This window comes from Coregonus clupeaformis, chromosome 40 (assembly GCF_020615455.1).
Source record: "Coregonus clupeaformis isolate EN_2021a chromosome 40, ASM2061545v1, whole genome shotgun sequence".
Taxonomy (NCBI): Eukaryota; Metazoa; Chordata; class Actinopteri; order Salmoniformes; family Salmonidae; genus Coregonus; species Coregonus clupeaformis.
Genome location: NC_059231.1, coordinates 5748562 through 5763116, shown reverse-complemented (window position 1 = coordinate 5763116; position 14555 = coordinate 5748562). Strand labels below are relative to the sequence as shown.

Genomic DNA, 14555 nt, shown 5'->3' with positions numbered 1-14555 from the left:
CTGCTGCAGTAGAGAGAGGGGGAGAGAGATTGGATCATTTATGCTGCTGCGCTTTCTTTTCATGAGAGTGTAGCTTGTTGTTGTTGTTGTTGTTGGCCAATCATAGGTCATCAAAGCGGCAATAGGCTACATTCATAGAGCCTCGCTCCTTGTGTGGCAAAAGTTAGGAGATATCTAATCAATGGAAGATGGAATTAAAATGATGGAGTTAAAGGAGAAGGATAGGCTACAATGACCACGAGCCAACGGGTAGGCTGCTACTTAATGTTCTGAATGGAGTTGTTGTTGTTTGTACCTGTGTAGGCTGCTACTTAATGTTCTGAATGGAGTTGTTGTTGTTTGTACCTGTGTAGGCTGCTACTTAATGTTCTGAATGGAGTTGTTGTTGTTTGTACCTGTGTAGGCTGCTACTTAATGTTCTGAATGGAGTTGTTGTTGTTTGTACCTGTGTAGGACGAGAAAGCGCATGCAGCCTCAATTAGCCTAGCTATCTAGCTAGCTTAACTAGCTTCTCCCGTTTGATGCAGTCAAGACAGGTGCTACGTAATCATATTGGATGATAAATAACCTAGCTATGGCCGTTGTTAGTCTACTATAGCGCGAGTCTGCGTGGTTGGTTGATGTCCTTCCTCCCTGTTCCCAGCGTCACTCACTCACAGTAGCCTACACACACAGTACGCACGGCCCCTGCTAGAGCGGCACCTCTCTCTACGTCCTCTCCCTCGTGTTTTATGAGCTCCGGTTAGTAAAGTAGCTTAAAAATAGCCTTTTCTGCTGCTTCCATCACTCGGATCGGACCGGGTCTGGATCCAACCAGGTCTATAGGGAACGAGTCTAGTTGTCCTCGGGTCCGTTCAGAACGGGTCTCTATATTTAAAAAATAAATGTATGCATATTGGGTCCGGGTGGAAAAGCCCCAGGTCCATTTCGTGAAGGCCGCTTGCCCAGAGCAACATCTTTCTGGCCAACACAGGCTGGTAGGTGACCGTAGCTCAGAGCAACAGTGAATACTATATTCAGCAAATATTATATTCCTGTCTCTTTGGGAACAGTAACTGTTATGGTTATAAGTCACAGTTATACAACAACTGTTTATGTTCTTTTGTAAAATCAAGTTAATGTTGGTTACAGAATTTGCTTTGACAACTAAAAGGAGCTGATACTGCCAATGTGTCCTATTCCTAATCATGAATCTACGCTAAGGGAAAACAACGTCAGTTCTTACACATTCACACAGCTAGTGGCAACATGCCCTTTGTGTGTATTTCTGTATAATATCACAAGCCATGTTTTAAAATAGCAACACTGTGGGAAGTGAGTACAGCCCTCTGTGACATCCTATAGGTCAGCTGGTATCCATGGCAACGCTGGACTGAATGGAAGATGGTAGCAGTGTGACTCTGTAGTAGCAGCAAGGCCATCTGGTCTCCCACTGTCTCTGGGTGTTTACTGTGTGGCAGAGAGACATTAATAACACATTTATTAGATTAGGAGGAACAGGAGGAAGCATGTAGCAGAACATCAGAACATAGCTTCAAGTTCATTTATTGCATGAGCACGTGTTCTGTCACTAATGCATGTATCATTTATTGCAAATAATGTTATGTTGTGACTTCAAATTAGAAAAAGTATGACATTGTTGAATAGAATAATATTCAAGGTCAGTATGGGGGGGGGAAAGTATGAAAATGTATGCACTCAGTACTGAAAGTCGCTCTGGATAAGAGTGTCTGCTAAATGACTAACATGTAAATGTAAAAAATTAAACAAGGCTTGTATTAAATTATCTAATTGATCAATCCACTAGGTGGCGTATGTTTTGTCTGTAGTTCCTCTACTGTGCACCAGGAGCTGCTGTGTAGCCGTGGTAGAACAGGGTTGTGGAGGGAGTTACAGGGTCTGTGTAGCCGTGGTAGAACAGGGTTGTGGAGGGAGTTACAGGGTCTGTGTAGCCGTGGTAGAACAGGGTTGTGGAGGGAGTTACAGGGTCTGTGTAGCCGTGGTAGAACAGGGTTGTGGAGGGAGTTACAGGGTCTGTGTAGCCGTGGTAGAACAGGGTTGTGGAGGGAGTTACAGGGTCTGTGTAGCCGTGGTAGAACAGGGTTGTGGAGGGAGTTACAGGGTCTGTGTAGCCGTGGTAGAACAGGGTTGTGGAGGGAGTTACAGGGTCTGTGTAGCCGTGGTAGAACAGGGTTGTGGAGGGAGTTACAGGGTCTGTGTAGCCGTGGTAGAACAGGGTTGTGGAGGGAGTTACAGGGTCTGTGTAGCCGTGGTAGAACAGGGTTGTGGAGGGAGTTACAGGGTCTGTGTAGCCGTGGTAGAACAGGGTTGTGGAGGGAGTTACAGGGTCTGTGTAGCCGTGGTAGAACAGGGTTGTGGAGGGAGTTACAGGGTCTGTGTAGCCGTGGTAGAACAGGGTTGTGGAGGGAGTTACAGGGTCTCAGTGTGGCTGCCCTTCCACACTGAGACCAGAGATGCCTGGCATGTCTCTAAAGTTAAAGGGATCACTTCAAAATCAAACATCATCTGTTGTGCAGCTCCAAATGTATACCTCAATCCCAAACCAATGGAAAGATTAGTCAAATCTGAAATGATTAAACTAGACTTTGCTTATCTTTCTATAGCTGGATCTTCACAGCTGATGGCATGTGACATTAACTCATCTTGACACAAGAACAGAGAGTAGTTACAGTATCCCAGGATTTAAACGTGTGGCTGCTCTCCCACAAAACATAAAAACAAGATTTTGGAGTGACCTACCCTTTTTTAAAGTCCTCTACCTCCCCTGTCCCTGTGGATGCTGTACAGCCAGGTGCCAATGTTTGTCCAGATCCAGCAGAAGTGGTGGAGGATGTACCATGGGGAGTGCCAGGGACCAGGGGTGCTTACCGACTTTGAGATGGTCCACCTCCGCAAGGTGCCCAGCCAGTACAACCACCTCTCAGGCCTGCTGGACATCTTCAAGTCCAAGATGGTGAGTATGGAAGGACCTGGTCTTGTGACTATATGCCTTACCTTAACCTATTAGCTCTTTCACATGGGTCACCCCAAAATAATTGGTTTCCCTGAATGAGAGTAAGTCTAGTGTTAGACTAAGATTCACTTTCAATGGTGAATCTTCATTAAGCATGGTTCTTTGTCCAGGACTAGGCTGAACTTTTGTCTGGGCTCCCAGCCCCTACAATTCAATTCTGTGCTAGATATGATGGATAGTATCAGCTATTACATAACCGTGTCTCTTTATGTTTCTGTCTCTTTCCTCTCCTCCCTCTTTCTTGTCTCTTTCCTCTGTTGTTCTCCAGGGCTGTCCCCTGTCTCCTCTGCCTCCCATCAACATTGCTATCCGCTTCACGTATGTCCTGCAGGACTGGCAGCAGTACTCCTGGCCTCAGCAGCCCCCTGGTACACACAACAACAACAACACAACCACACAGCCCACTAAACAGGAAGGAATGGGTTTAGTTATTAGTGCCGCTGACTCTGGCACACTTATACAGTGGGGAGAACAAGTATTTGATACACTGCCGATTTTGCAGGTTTTCCTACTTACAAAGCATGTAGAGGTCTGTAATTTTTATCATAGGTACACTTCAACCGTGAGAGACAAAAATCCAGGAAATTACATTGTATGATTTTTAAGTAATGCATTTGCATTTTATTGCATGACATAAGTATTTGATACATCAGAAAAGCAGAACTTAATATTTGGTACTGAAACCTTTGTTTGCAATTACAGAGATCATACGTTTCCTGTAGGTCTTGACCAGGTTTGCACACACTGCAGCAGGGATTTTGGCCCACTCCTCCATACAGACCTTCTCCAGATCCTTCAGGTTTCGGGGCTGTCGCTGGGCAAAACGGACTTTCAGCTCCCTCCAAAGATTTTCTATTGGGTTCAGGTCTGGAGACAGGCTAGGCCACTCCAGGACCTTGAGATGCTTCTTACGGAGCCACTCCTTAGTTGCCCTGGCTGTGTGTTTCGGGTCGTTGTCATGCTGGAAGACCCAGCCACGACCCATCTTCAATGCTCTTACTGAGGGAAGGAGGTTGTTGGCCAAGATCTCGCGATACATGGCCCCATCCATCCTCCCCTCAATACGGTGCAGTCGTCCTGTCCACCTTTGCAGAAAAGCATCCCCAAAGAATGATGTTTCCACCTCCATGGTTCACGGTTGGGATGGTGTTCTTGGGGTTGTACTCATCCTTCTTCTTCCTCCAAACACGGCAGGTGGAGTTTAGACCAAAAAGCTCTATTTTTGTCTCATCAGACCACATGACCTTCTCCCATTCCTCCTCTGGATCATCCAGATGGTCATTGGCAAACTTCAGATGGGCCTGGACATGCGCTGGCTTGAGCAGGGGGACCTTGCGTGCGCTGCAGGATTTTAATCCATGACGGCGTAGTGTGTTACTAATGGTTTTCTTTGAGACTGTGGTCCCAGCTCTCTTCAGGTCATTGACCAGGTCCTGCCGTGTAGTTCTGGGCTGATCCCTCACCTTCCTCATGATCATTGATGCCCCACGAGGTGAGATCTTGCATGGAGCCCCAGACCGAGGGTGATTGACCGTCATCTTGAACTTCTTCAATTTTCTAATAATTGCGCCAACAGTTTTTGCTTTCTCACCAAGCTGCTTGCCTACTGTCCTGTAGCCCATCCCAGCCTTGTGCAGGTCTACAATTTTATCCCTGATGTCCTTACACAGCTCTCTGGTCTTGGCCATTGTGGAGAGGTTGGAGTCTGTTTTATTGAGTGTGTGGACAGGTGTCATTTATACAGGTAACGAGTTCAGACAGGTGCAGTTAATACAGGTAATGAGTGGAGAACAGGAGGGCTTCTTAAAGAAAAACTAACAGGTCTGTGAGAGCCGGAATTCTTACTGGTTGGTAGGTGATCAAATACTTAAGTCATGCAATAAAATGCAAATTAATTACTTAAAAATCATACAATGTGATAGATAGATAGATTCCGTCTCTCACAGTTGAAGTGTACCTATGATAAAAATTACAGACCTCTACATGCTTTGTAAGTAGGAAAACCTGCAAAATCGGCAGTGTATCAAATACTTGTTCTCCCCACTGTATACCAGAGTCGATGTGGGTTTGAATCCAGCCCACTGCCCTTCTAACTCGCCCAGTCGCACTCCTCCTACCTTACCTGTCTGCTCTTATAAAACCTCATCCTGTCTGTTCAGTAAAACCACATCCTATTTGTACAGTAAAACCACATCCTGTCTGTTCAGTAAAACCACATCCTGTCTGTTCAGTAAAATCACATCCTAACTGTTCAGAAAAAACAACATCCTGTCTGTTCAGTAAAACCACAAAATATGAAACAGGAAGGAGCTAGGAAGGCAACAGATGTCAATTCAGAAATCTAAACAGTGCTAGGCATACAGTGGGGTCTGAAGTTATTGACACTCTTGATAAAGATGAGAAAAAATGACTGTATACAATAAATCATTCAAATACAGAGCTATATTGTATGCAAAACAAAATGTGGAAAATATATAATTTTATATTAATACAATTGCACAGAGAAATATATTTTGTTTAACAAGTAATACTTTTTTTCTCTCAAAAAGGTAGGGGTCAAAATGATTGACACCCCTGTTTTCAATACCTTTCAATACTTCACCTTGCAAGGATAACGGCATTGAGCCTTTTTCTAAAATGTTTTATGAGTTGTTGAACACATTTAGAGGGATCTTAGACCATTCCTCCTTACATAATCCTTCCAGATCCTTGATATCCTTTGTCTGCGCTTATGGACTGCCCTCTTCAATTCAAGCCACAGGTTTTCAATGGATTTCAAGTCCAGAGACTGAAATGGCCATTGCATGTTGATTTTGTGGCCAATTAACAATTTCTTTGTGGATTTTGATGTGTGCTTGGGGTTATTGTCTTTCTGGAAGATCCACTTGCGGCCAAGTTTCAGGGTCCTGGCAGAGGCAACCAGGTTTTTGGCTAAAATGTCCTGGTACTGGGTAAAGTTTGACTCCCGAGTGGCACAGGGGTCTAAGGCACTGCATCGCAGTGCTAGCTGTGCCACTGGTTCGAGTCCAGGCTCTGTCGCAGCCGGCCGCGACCGGGAGACCCATGGGCGGCGCACAATTGGTCCAGCGTCGTCCAAGGTAGGGGAGGGTTTGGCCGGCAGGGATGTGGGTTTGTTTACCACGGGGGGCCAGTATAAAAAAATAAAATGTATGCCTTCACTAACTGTAAGTCGCTCTGGATAAGAGCGTCTGCTAAATGACTAAAATGTCAAATGTAGTTCAGGATGCTGTCGACCTTAACAAGGACCCCAGGAGCAGTGGAAGCAAAATAGCAAACAATATAGCAATACAATATAGCTCAGTATTTGTTTTATACAGTCATCATAATCAAGGGTGTCAATAATTGCAGACCCCTCTAACCCTAACCCTAACCCACAGGGTATATTGGAAGCTTTGCTTTCAACGCCTCCATGCGCATGACCAACTCTTTAGCAAACTGATATAATCCACTCACTCTCTCTTTGCTCCAAATTAAATAGTGGATGATTCTTCCCACAGTTATGTTAAGTGCTGCTCTCCGGGGTACATTTTAGTGTTGCAAATAGATGCTTGAGTCTTTGAGTGGCGCAGGGAAGGCGGTAAAAGGTTGGAGGTCGGAGAGCTTTTTAAATGGCTCACAAACGGACAACATTTCTGCTCCTGTTGAATGGGAGCTGAGAGGAATGGTAGTGGGTGGAGGGTCAATTTGAGGTTTTTATATTTGACACCAGAGTATATTTGGTCCTTTAGTTTTTATTGTTATGAATTTGCCTGCCTTCAAGGCATTGAGGATGAAATAGCATAGGAAGTGTTTGCAGTTTTGGTTCTTCTTGCTACTTCTAAGTGAAAGTATTGGGAGTTGAATCAAAGTCATGTTTAAACAATAAAGGTGAAAGCGTGTTTTTTTCCCGTCACCTCCAGACTTTGACGCTCTCCTCGGAGGTGAGGTGGGAGGGGTGGAGTTCGGGAAGCTGCCGTTCGGAGCATGTGAGGATCCAATCAGGTAGGACTGATGTAGCCATGACGATAAGTCAACCCATGCTTGATTTAGTGATTTACCTCATCGTTCACGTGTATTCTTTACGTCTTTGGCATGAGCCTTTCATTCATTGTTGACCAAATTGTGTATCTCATATAGTGAAGTTTATTACGCAAAACAAACAAATCTGTATTTTCTTTCATTGTTGTGTCAGTGAGCTTCACCTAGTGACCACCTGGCCCCACCTGACAGAAGGTATCGTGGTGGATAACGATGTGTACTCGTGAGTATCAACCAGAAAACTCCCCCGCTCTCTGCCCTCTGGCCTGCTGGTTGACAGAACATCTCAACAGCCTGAGATATGATCTATCAAGGACATTGTTTGTCCTCTTACCAAATGACATGTATTCGGACAGCAAAGATAAAGGTGTCATTTTCAGTAAATAGAATCAGTGAGCATTGAGGTAGACGGGGAGAGAGAAAGAACATCCAGGTCAGTAAAACAAGTTCTCCATACGTTTGGAACACTGTGAAAGGTTGTTACCCATATTAATTTCCTGTGTGCCAGACAGTGTAGGTGTTGAGAGGGTGGTTGTGGAGGAGGTGTGTGGGAGAGGATATAACAAGTAGCTCAGCCCCAGCAACACCGCTCGCTCGTTCAACTGCATTAAAGCTGAAATTAATTCATGCTGAATGATTTTACGCTTTTCAGTTTAGTGATGAAATAGTGCTCAGTGAGCCATCGCTTCATATTAACAGTGTGCTTGTGTTTTTCTTTAAGTCCCTACATCCTAAATGTGCATGAGCTTCACTGTATAAAGATGTAGAGATGGATCCTAGGCTCTTTGAAGGGAATCAAAGATATCTGCATCTGGATGCAGAACAATTTTGATTAGCCCTGTCAAAGACAAGATGGTCCTCTGTTTTTTGGGTTTATTTTGATGGTTGTATTTATTGTTGAATCCCCTTAGGGTGTTCTAGGGTAGAAATGTTAGACATAATATTTTGGGGTTTTACAAAAGATGTGACTTGCCTCGGGTCAACTGAAATGGTACCCTCCCTGTCTGACTGACTGGGTAATAGAGGTTATATGGCAACTGGTACTCAGTGGTTCTTATTTCAAGGATCCCAAATAAACCAAAAAGTCAATAGATAATTATAATGTAATTACTTTCCACTATATAGTCTCTATATGAACACTTGGTCAATATCTGGTTGTAAAGTAAACCACAATAACAATGAATCTTCTCTTCCAATCAGAGCCGCATGTTGAATAGCCTTTATTCTGGCCTAATCTTGACTATAATGGTAAAGGTGAACCACTGATCTGATCCAGGGCCAGTTTACCTCCCTCCCCCGTGTGGTCTGACCATATGTGCTCTCTGTGTGACCTCACAGTGACCTGGACCCGCTCCAGGTCCCTCATTGGTCAGTCCGAGTCAGGAGCACAGACAACCCCACGTGCTTGCTCTGTAAGGTAGACCCCCTCACAAAAATACTGATCCTATATTATAGAAATCCTATAGAATATTATGAATGTCCATGTAACGTGGTTTAAAATGCTCCCTCATCCACCAGATGTATGTGAAGGGAGTTCCAAAGACTTACTGTCTTATGTCAATTTCGATGGACAAAAAAGCTTTTTGAATTTGAACAAAACGTCATGTTCTTGTTGTCGCTTGTTACCACAGCCACAAAAGTCAAAATTGGCTATATCGTAAACATTTATGAAAACAAAAATTTGCTTTTTGGTCTTAATTTAAAGCTACAATATGTCCTTTTTTGGAGGACCTGACAAAATTCACATAGAAATGTGAGTTATAGATTGGTAATTCTCATTGAAAGCAAGGCTGAGAATCGGTAGATCTGTTCTTTGTGCTCTGTTTCTATGCTTGCTGTTTTTATGTTGCGTTTTTGCATGTTTTACTTTCGGTTTTGGACACCAGCTTCAAACAGCTGAAAATAGAATATATTTAGTTATGTAAAATATATTTCACAGCGGTTTAGATGGGACAATGATTATCTACACTATACATTGCTTGTTTTGTCACATAAACTGAAATTAGGCGAACTATTCGAATTTTACCAACCAGGAAATGGCGGAGCTATATCCGCATAGTGCATCTTTTAGGTTAGGGTTAGGCATACACACAACTAATCTTCTCCTTTCCCCCTTCTGATAACCAGGTGGCGAATCGCATCTATGCATGTCTGGCAGACATATCAGTATGGATGACGGATCACCACCTCAAGCTGAACCTTGGCAAGACGGAGCTGCTCTTCCTCCCGGGGAAGGACTGCCTGTTCCATGATCTCGCCATCACAGTTGACAACTCCGTTGTGTCCTCCTCCCAGAGTGCGAAGAGCCTTGGCGTGACCCTGGACAACACCCTGTCGTTCTCCGCTAACATCAAGGCGGTGACCCGATCCTGTAGGTTCATGCTCTACAACATTCGGAGAGTACGACCCTGCCTTACACAGGAAGCGGCACAGGTCCTAATCCAGGCACTTGTCATCTCCCGTCTGGATTACTGCAACTCGATGTTGGCTGGGCTCCCTGCCTGTGCCATTAAACCCCTACAACTCATCCAGAATGCCGCAGCCCGTCTGGTGTTCAACCTTCCCAAGTTCTCTCACGTCACCCCGCTCCTCCGCACACTCCACTGGCTTCCAGTTGAAGCTCGCATCTGCTACAAGACCATGGTGCTTGCCTACGGAGCTGTGAGGGGAACGGCACCTCCGTACCTTCAGGCTCTGATCAGTCCCTACACACAAACGAGGGCACTGCGTTCATCCACCTCTGGCCTGCTGGCTCCCCTACCTCTGCGGAAGCATAGTTCCCGCTCAGCCCAGTCAAAACTGTTCGCTGCTCTGGCACCCCAATGGTGGAACAAGCTCCCTCACGAAGCCAGGACAGCGGAGTCACTCACCACCTTCCGGAGACATTTGAAACCCCACCTCTTTAAGGAATACCTGGGATAGGATAAAGTAATCCTTCTACCCCCCAAATTTTTTTAAAAAAAATAGTAAAGTGGTTATCCCACTGGCTATAAGGTGAATGCACCTATTTGTAAGTCGCTCTGGATAAGAGCGTCTGCTAAATGACGTAAATGTAAATGTAAATGCATACGGTTAGCGGTGTGGTTAAGGTTAGGGTTTAGGTTAGGGTTAGGTTTAAAATCACATTTTAGGAAGATACATTGTTTTATGACTTTGTGGCTATGGTAACTAGTGATAACCTCATCTTCTCCATCCCAGGTGACTTCCTGACAGAGTTCTTTAAGCTGTGCTCCAAGAAGGAGTCAACAGAGGAGATTCTGGGAAGAGGTCCAGTTGAGGAGGAAGGCAAAGGTAATGTGTTCTATGGCTACTGGGGTGTATCTCAATAGTCTAACATCTTTCTTTCATTTTCCAATATGGTGTATTCCCTAGGGGGATTTGTGCAGATGGAGGAAAGGAGATGAGAAGTAGAAGCCACTCTGGACCCTTGGATTGTTGTTTTGTTTGTTTGCATGTGAAGGGAGAATATGCTCTCTCTGTTAGAGCCCACCCTCACTCCCTCCCTGTGAATGGCTTCCCTGTCCCTCCCCCTCCACTCCCTCCTCATTACAGACGACATCAGCCATGTCCTGTCTAAGCTGACGGAGCCCACGGCCGTGCCCATCCCCAAGCTGTCGGTCTCCAACATGGTGCTGCACAGCGCCCGTAAACACATCCGCCGCATCGACAAATCACCGCTCAGCAACGACGTGCTCAACTCCATACTGCTGGTGAGAGACACAAGCAGGCACGCACGCATGTCCTGACACACACACACAGGCACGCACGCATGTCCTGAACACACACACACACACACACACACACACACACACACACACACTCTTACACGTAAAGAAACCCACATCATCTGTGATGGGTTTACTAGGCCATGTGTTTGGCCTGTTCAGATGTCTACTGCACCCTTCTGAAGGCTTATGGGGATTTAGGCTGGCTGACATCATACTATACAAGTGGCTCTGCCTCAGTGGCTGTGTGAGAGAGAGCGAGAGATCCAGCCATTTTCTCTCTGAGGAGAGCAGGAGAGCTGAGTCTTCAGCTAGGCTCCTCTGTTACTGGCCCTGCTGTGTGGAACAGTTTCTTAATCAGCCATGAAGGCACTGGCTGTGTCCCAAAGGGCACCTTATTCCGTACATGCACACACTGCCATTTGGCCTAGACCAGGGTTTCCCAAACTTGGTCCTGGGGCCCCCCCTGGGTGCACGTTTTGGTTTTTGCCCTAGCACTTCACAGCTGATTTAAAATAACCAACTCATCATCAAACTTTGATTATTTGAATCAGCTGTGTAGTGCTAGGGCAAAAAGCAAAATGTGCGCCCAGGACAGAGTTTGAGATACCCTGGGTTAGATGCTCAGTGGTCAGTCAGTCAAAACATTAAAATCCGACACTCGGTTCGTAGCAGGATTGTTCCTTGTCTCAAGGGAAGGATATGGATGTTCCCATGTATGTTCGTACGTGTGTCAGTATCTCTTCCCAGACGCAGCAGGTAAGCCATCATCAGAGAACAGCGAGAGAAAGGCTGCTCAATCAAACACCGATGGGAAACCAGAAGAGAAGGATTCTGACGACTATGTATGTCTGCTCTCTGTACTTTACCAAACTATCACTGTGTCAGACACACTGCACTCCAGGGGTGTGTTCAGTAGGCATGCCATTGGAGAAACATTTTGAAATACTTTAACTTGTCTGATAAAAGCACCCATTGTATTTTTTTTGGTATTAAATAGATTTTTCCCTACTGAACAAAACTCAGAAATACAATTTTCAATTGTCAAGAAAAAGTCTGATTAGTGTCATTTTCGGCAATACTGCGTCCTGATTGTAGTCCCCCCCACCCCCCAGAGCCTGTACAACCAGCTGAAGTCTGCTCCTAGTGACAGTCTAACGTACCGCCTGGCGCTATGTCTGTGTCTGGTTAACTTCTACCATGGAGGGGTTCGGGCCGTGGCTTACCTCTGGCAGGAGTTTGTCCTGGAGATGAGATACCGTTGGGAGAACAACTACCTCGTCTACGGGTGAGAAGAAGCAGATTCTATCTGGATTGATTGATTGTTACACCTATTGCTACCCAATAGGGGAAACAACAACAGATATACCATTAGGATTAATTCTAAACTACCTCGTCTTTGGGTGAGAACATGGTCCTATTCATTACGCAACAAACAGAAGAAACGATATATTTTTCTGTTTTCCGTTTTGCTACGGTGTGCCCCGATGAATAAGACCCCAGATTATAACACATTCAGTTGCTACCTAATGGGACACATTAACAAGCACAGCATCGATTGGGATCAATTCTATTTATATTCCTGTCAATTTAAGTTCATATGGAATTTGTCCATTAATAGACATCTACTCAGACATCCACCCACTCAATTCCTGAGGGGACTAGAATGTAACCAAATTGGATTCAACCCTCATCAAATTGGATTGAACCTGAACTGGAATCCCATCAATAATGATGTTTAGGATATACAGTACCAGTCAAAAGTTCGGACACACCTACTCATTCAAGGGTTTTTCTTTATTTTTACTATATTCTACATTGTAGAATAATAGTGAAGACATCAAAACTATGAAATAACACATATGGAATCATGTAGTAACCAAAAATATATACAGTGAGGGAAAAAAGTTTTTGATCCCCTGCTGATTTTGTACGTTTTGCCCACTGACAAAGACATGATCAGTCTATAATTTTAATGGTAGGTTTATTTGAACAGTGAGAGACAGAATAACAACAAAAAAATCCAGAAAAACGCATGTCAAAAATGTTATGAATTGATTTGATTTTAATGAGGGAAATAAGTATTTGACCCCTCTGCAAAACATGACTTAGTACTTGGTGGTAAAACCCTTGTTGGCAATCACAGAGGTCAGACATTTCTTGTAGTTGGCCACCAGGTTTGCACACATCTCAGGAGGGATTCTGTCCCACTCCTCTTTGCAGATCTTCTCCAAGTCATTAAGGTTTCGAGGCTGACGTTTGGCAACTCGAACCTTCAGCTCCCTCCACAGATTTTCTATGGGATTAAGGTCTGGAGACTGGCTAGGCCACTCCAGGACCTTAATGTGCTTCTTCTTGAGCCACTCCTTTGTTGCCTTGGCCGTGTGTTTTGGGTCATTGTCATGCTGGAATACCCATCCACGACCCATTTTCAATGCCCTGGCTGAGGGAAGGAGGTTCTCACCCAAGATTTGACGGTACATGGCCCCGTCCATCATCCCTTTGATGCGGTGAAGTTGTCCTGTCCCCTTAGCAGAAAAACACACCCAAAGCATAATGTTTCCACCTCCATGTTTGATGGTGGGGATGGTGTTCTTGGGGTCATAGGCAGCATTCCTCCTCCTCCAAACACGGCGAGTTGAGTTGATGCCAAAGAGCTCGATTTTGGGCTCATCTGACCACAACACTTTCACCCAGTTGTCTTCTGAATCATTCAGATGTTCATTGGCAAACTTCAGACGGGCCTGTATATGTGCTATCTTGAGCAGGGGGACCTTGCGGGCGCTGCAGGATTTCAGTCCTTCACGGCGTAGTGTGTTACCAATTGTTTTCTTGGTGACTATGGTCCCAGCTGCCTTGAGATCATTGACAAGATCCTCCCGTGTAGTTCTGGGCTGATTCCTCACTGTTCTCATGATCATTGCAACTCCATGAGGTGAGATCTTGCATGGAGTCCCAGGCCGAGGGAGATTGATAGTTATTTTGTGTTTCTTCCATTTACGAATAATCACACCTACTGTTGTCACCTTCTCACCAAGCTGCTTGGCGATGGTCTTGTAGCCCATTCCTGCCTTGTGTAGGTCTACAATCTTGTCCCTGACATCCTTGGAGAGCTCTTTGGTCTTGGCCATGGTGAAGAGTTTGGAATCTGATTGATTGATTGCTTCTGTGGACAGGTGTCTTTTATACAGGTAACAAACTGAGATTAGGAGCTTTAAGATTGTGCTCCTAATCTCAGCTCGTTACCTGTATAAAAGACACCTGGGAGGCAGAAATCTTTCTGATTGAGAGGGGGTCAAATACTTATTTTCCTCATTAAAATGCAAATCAATTTGTAACATTTTTTACATGCGTTTTTCTGGATTATTTTGTTGTTATTCTGTCTCTCACTGTTCAAATAAATATACCATTAAAATTATAGACTGATCATTACTTTGTCAGTGGGCGAAATGTACAAAATCAGCAGGGGATCAAATACTTTTTCCCCTCACTGTATGTTATATTTGAGATTCTTCAAAGTAGCCACCCTTTGCCTTGATGACAGCTTTGCACAGTCTTGGCATTCTCTCAACCAGCTTCATGAGGTGGTCACCTGGAATGCATTTAATTTAACAGGTGTGCCTTGTTAAAAGTTAATTTGTGGAATTTCTTTCTGTCTTAATGCATTTGAGCCAATCAGTTGTGTTGTGACAAGGTAGGGGGGGCATACAGAAGATAGCCCTATTTGGTAAAAGACCAAGTCCATATTATGGCAAGAA

General features: G+C 44.6%; 1 pseudogene; it reads left to right on the top strand.

The window, feature by feature from the left end:
- The window catches only part of LOC121554919, a 71026-nt pseudogene that overhangs the window by 4935 nt on the left and 51536 nt on the right, over positions 1–14555 (top strand).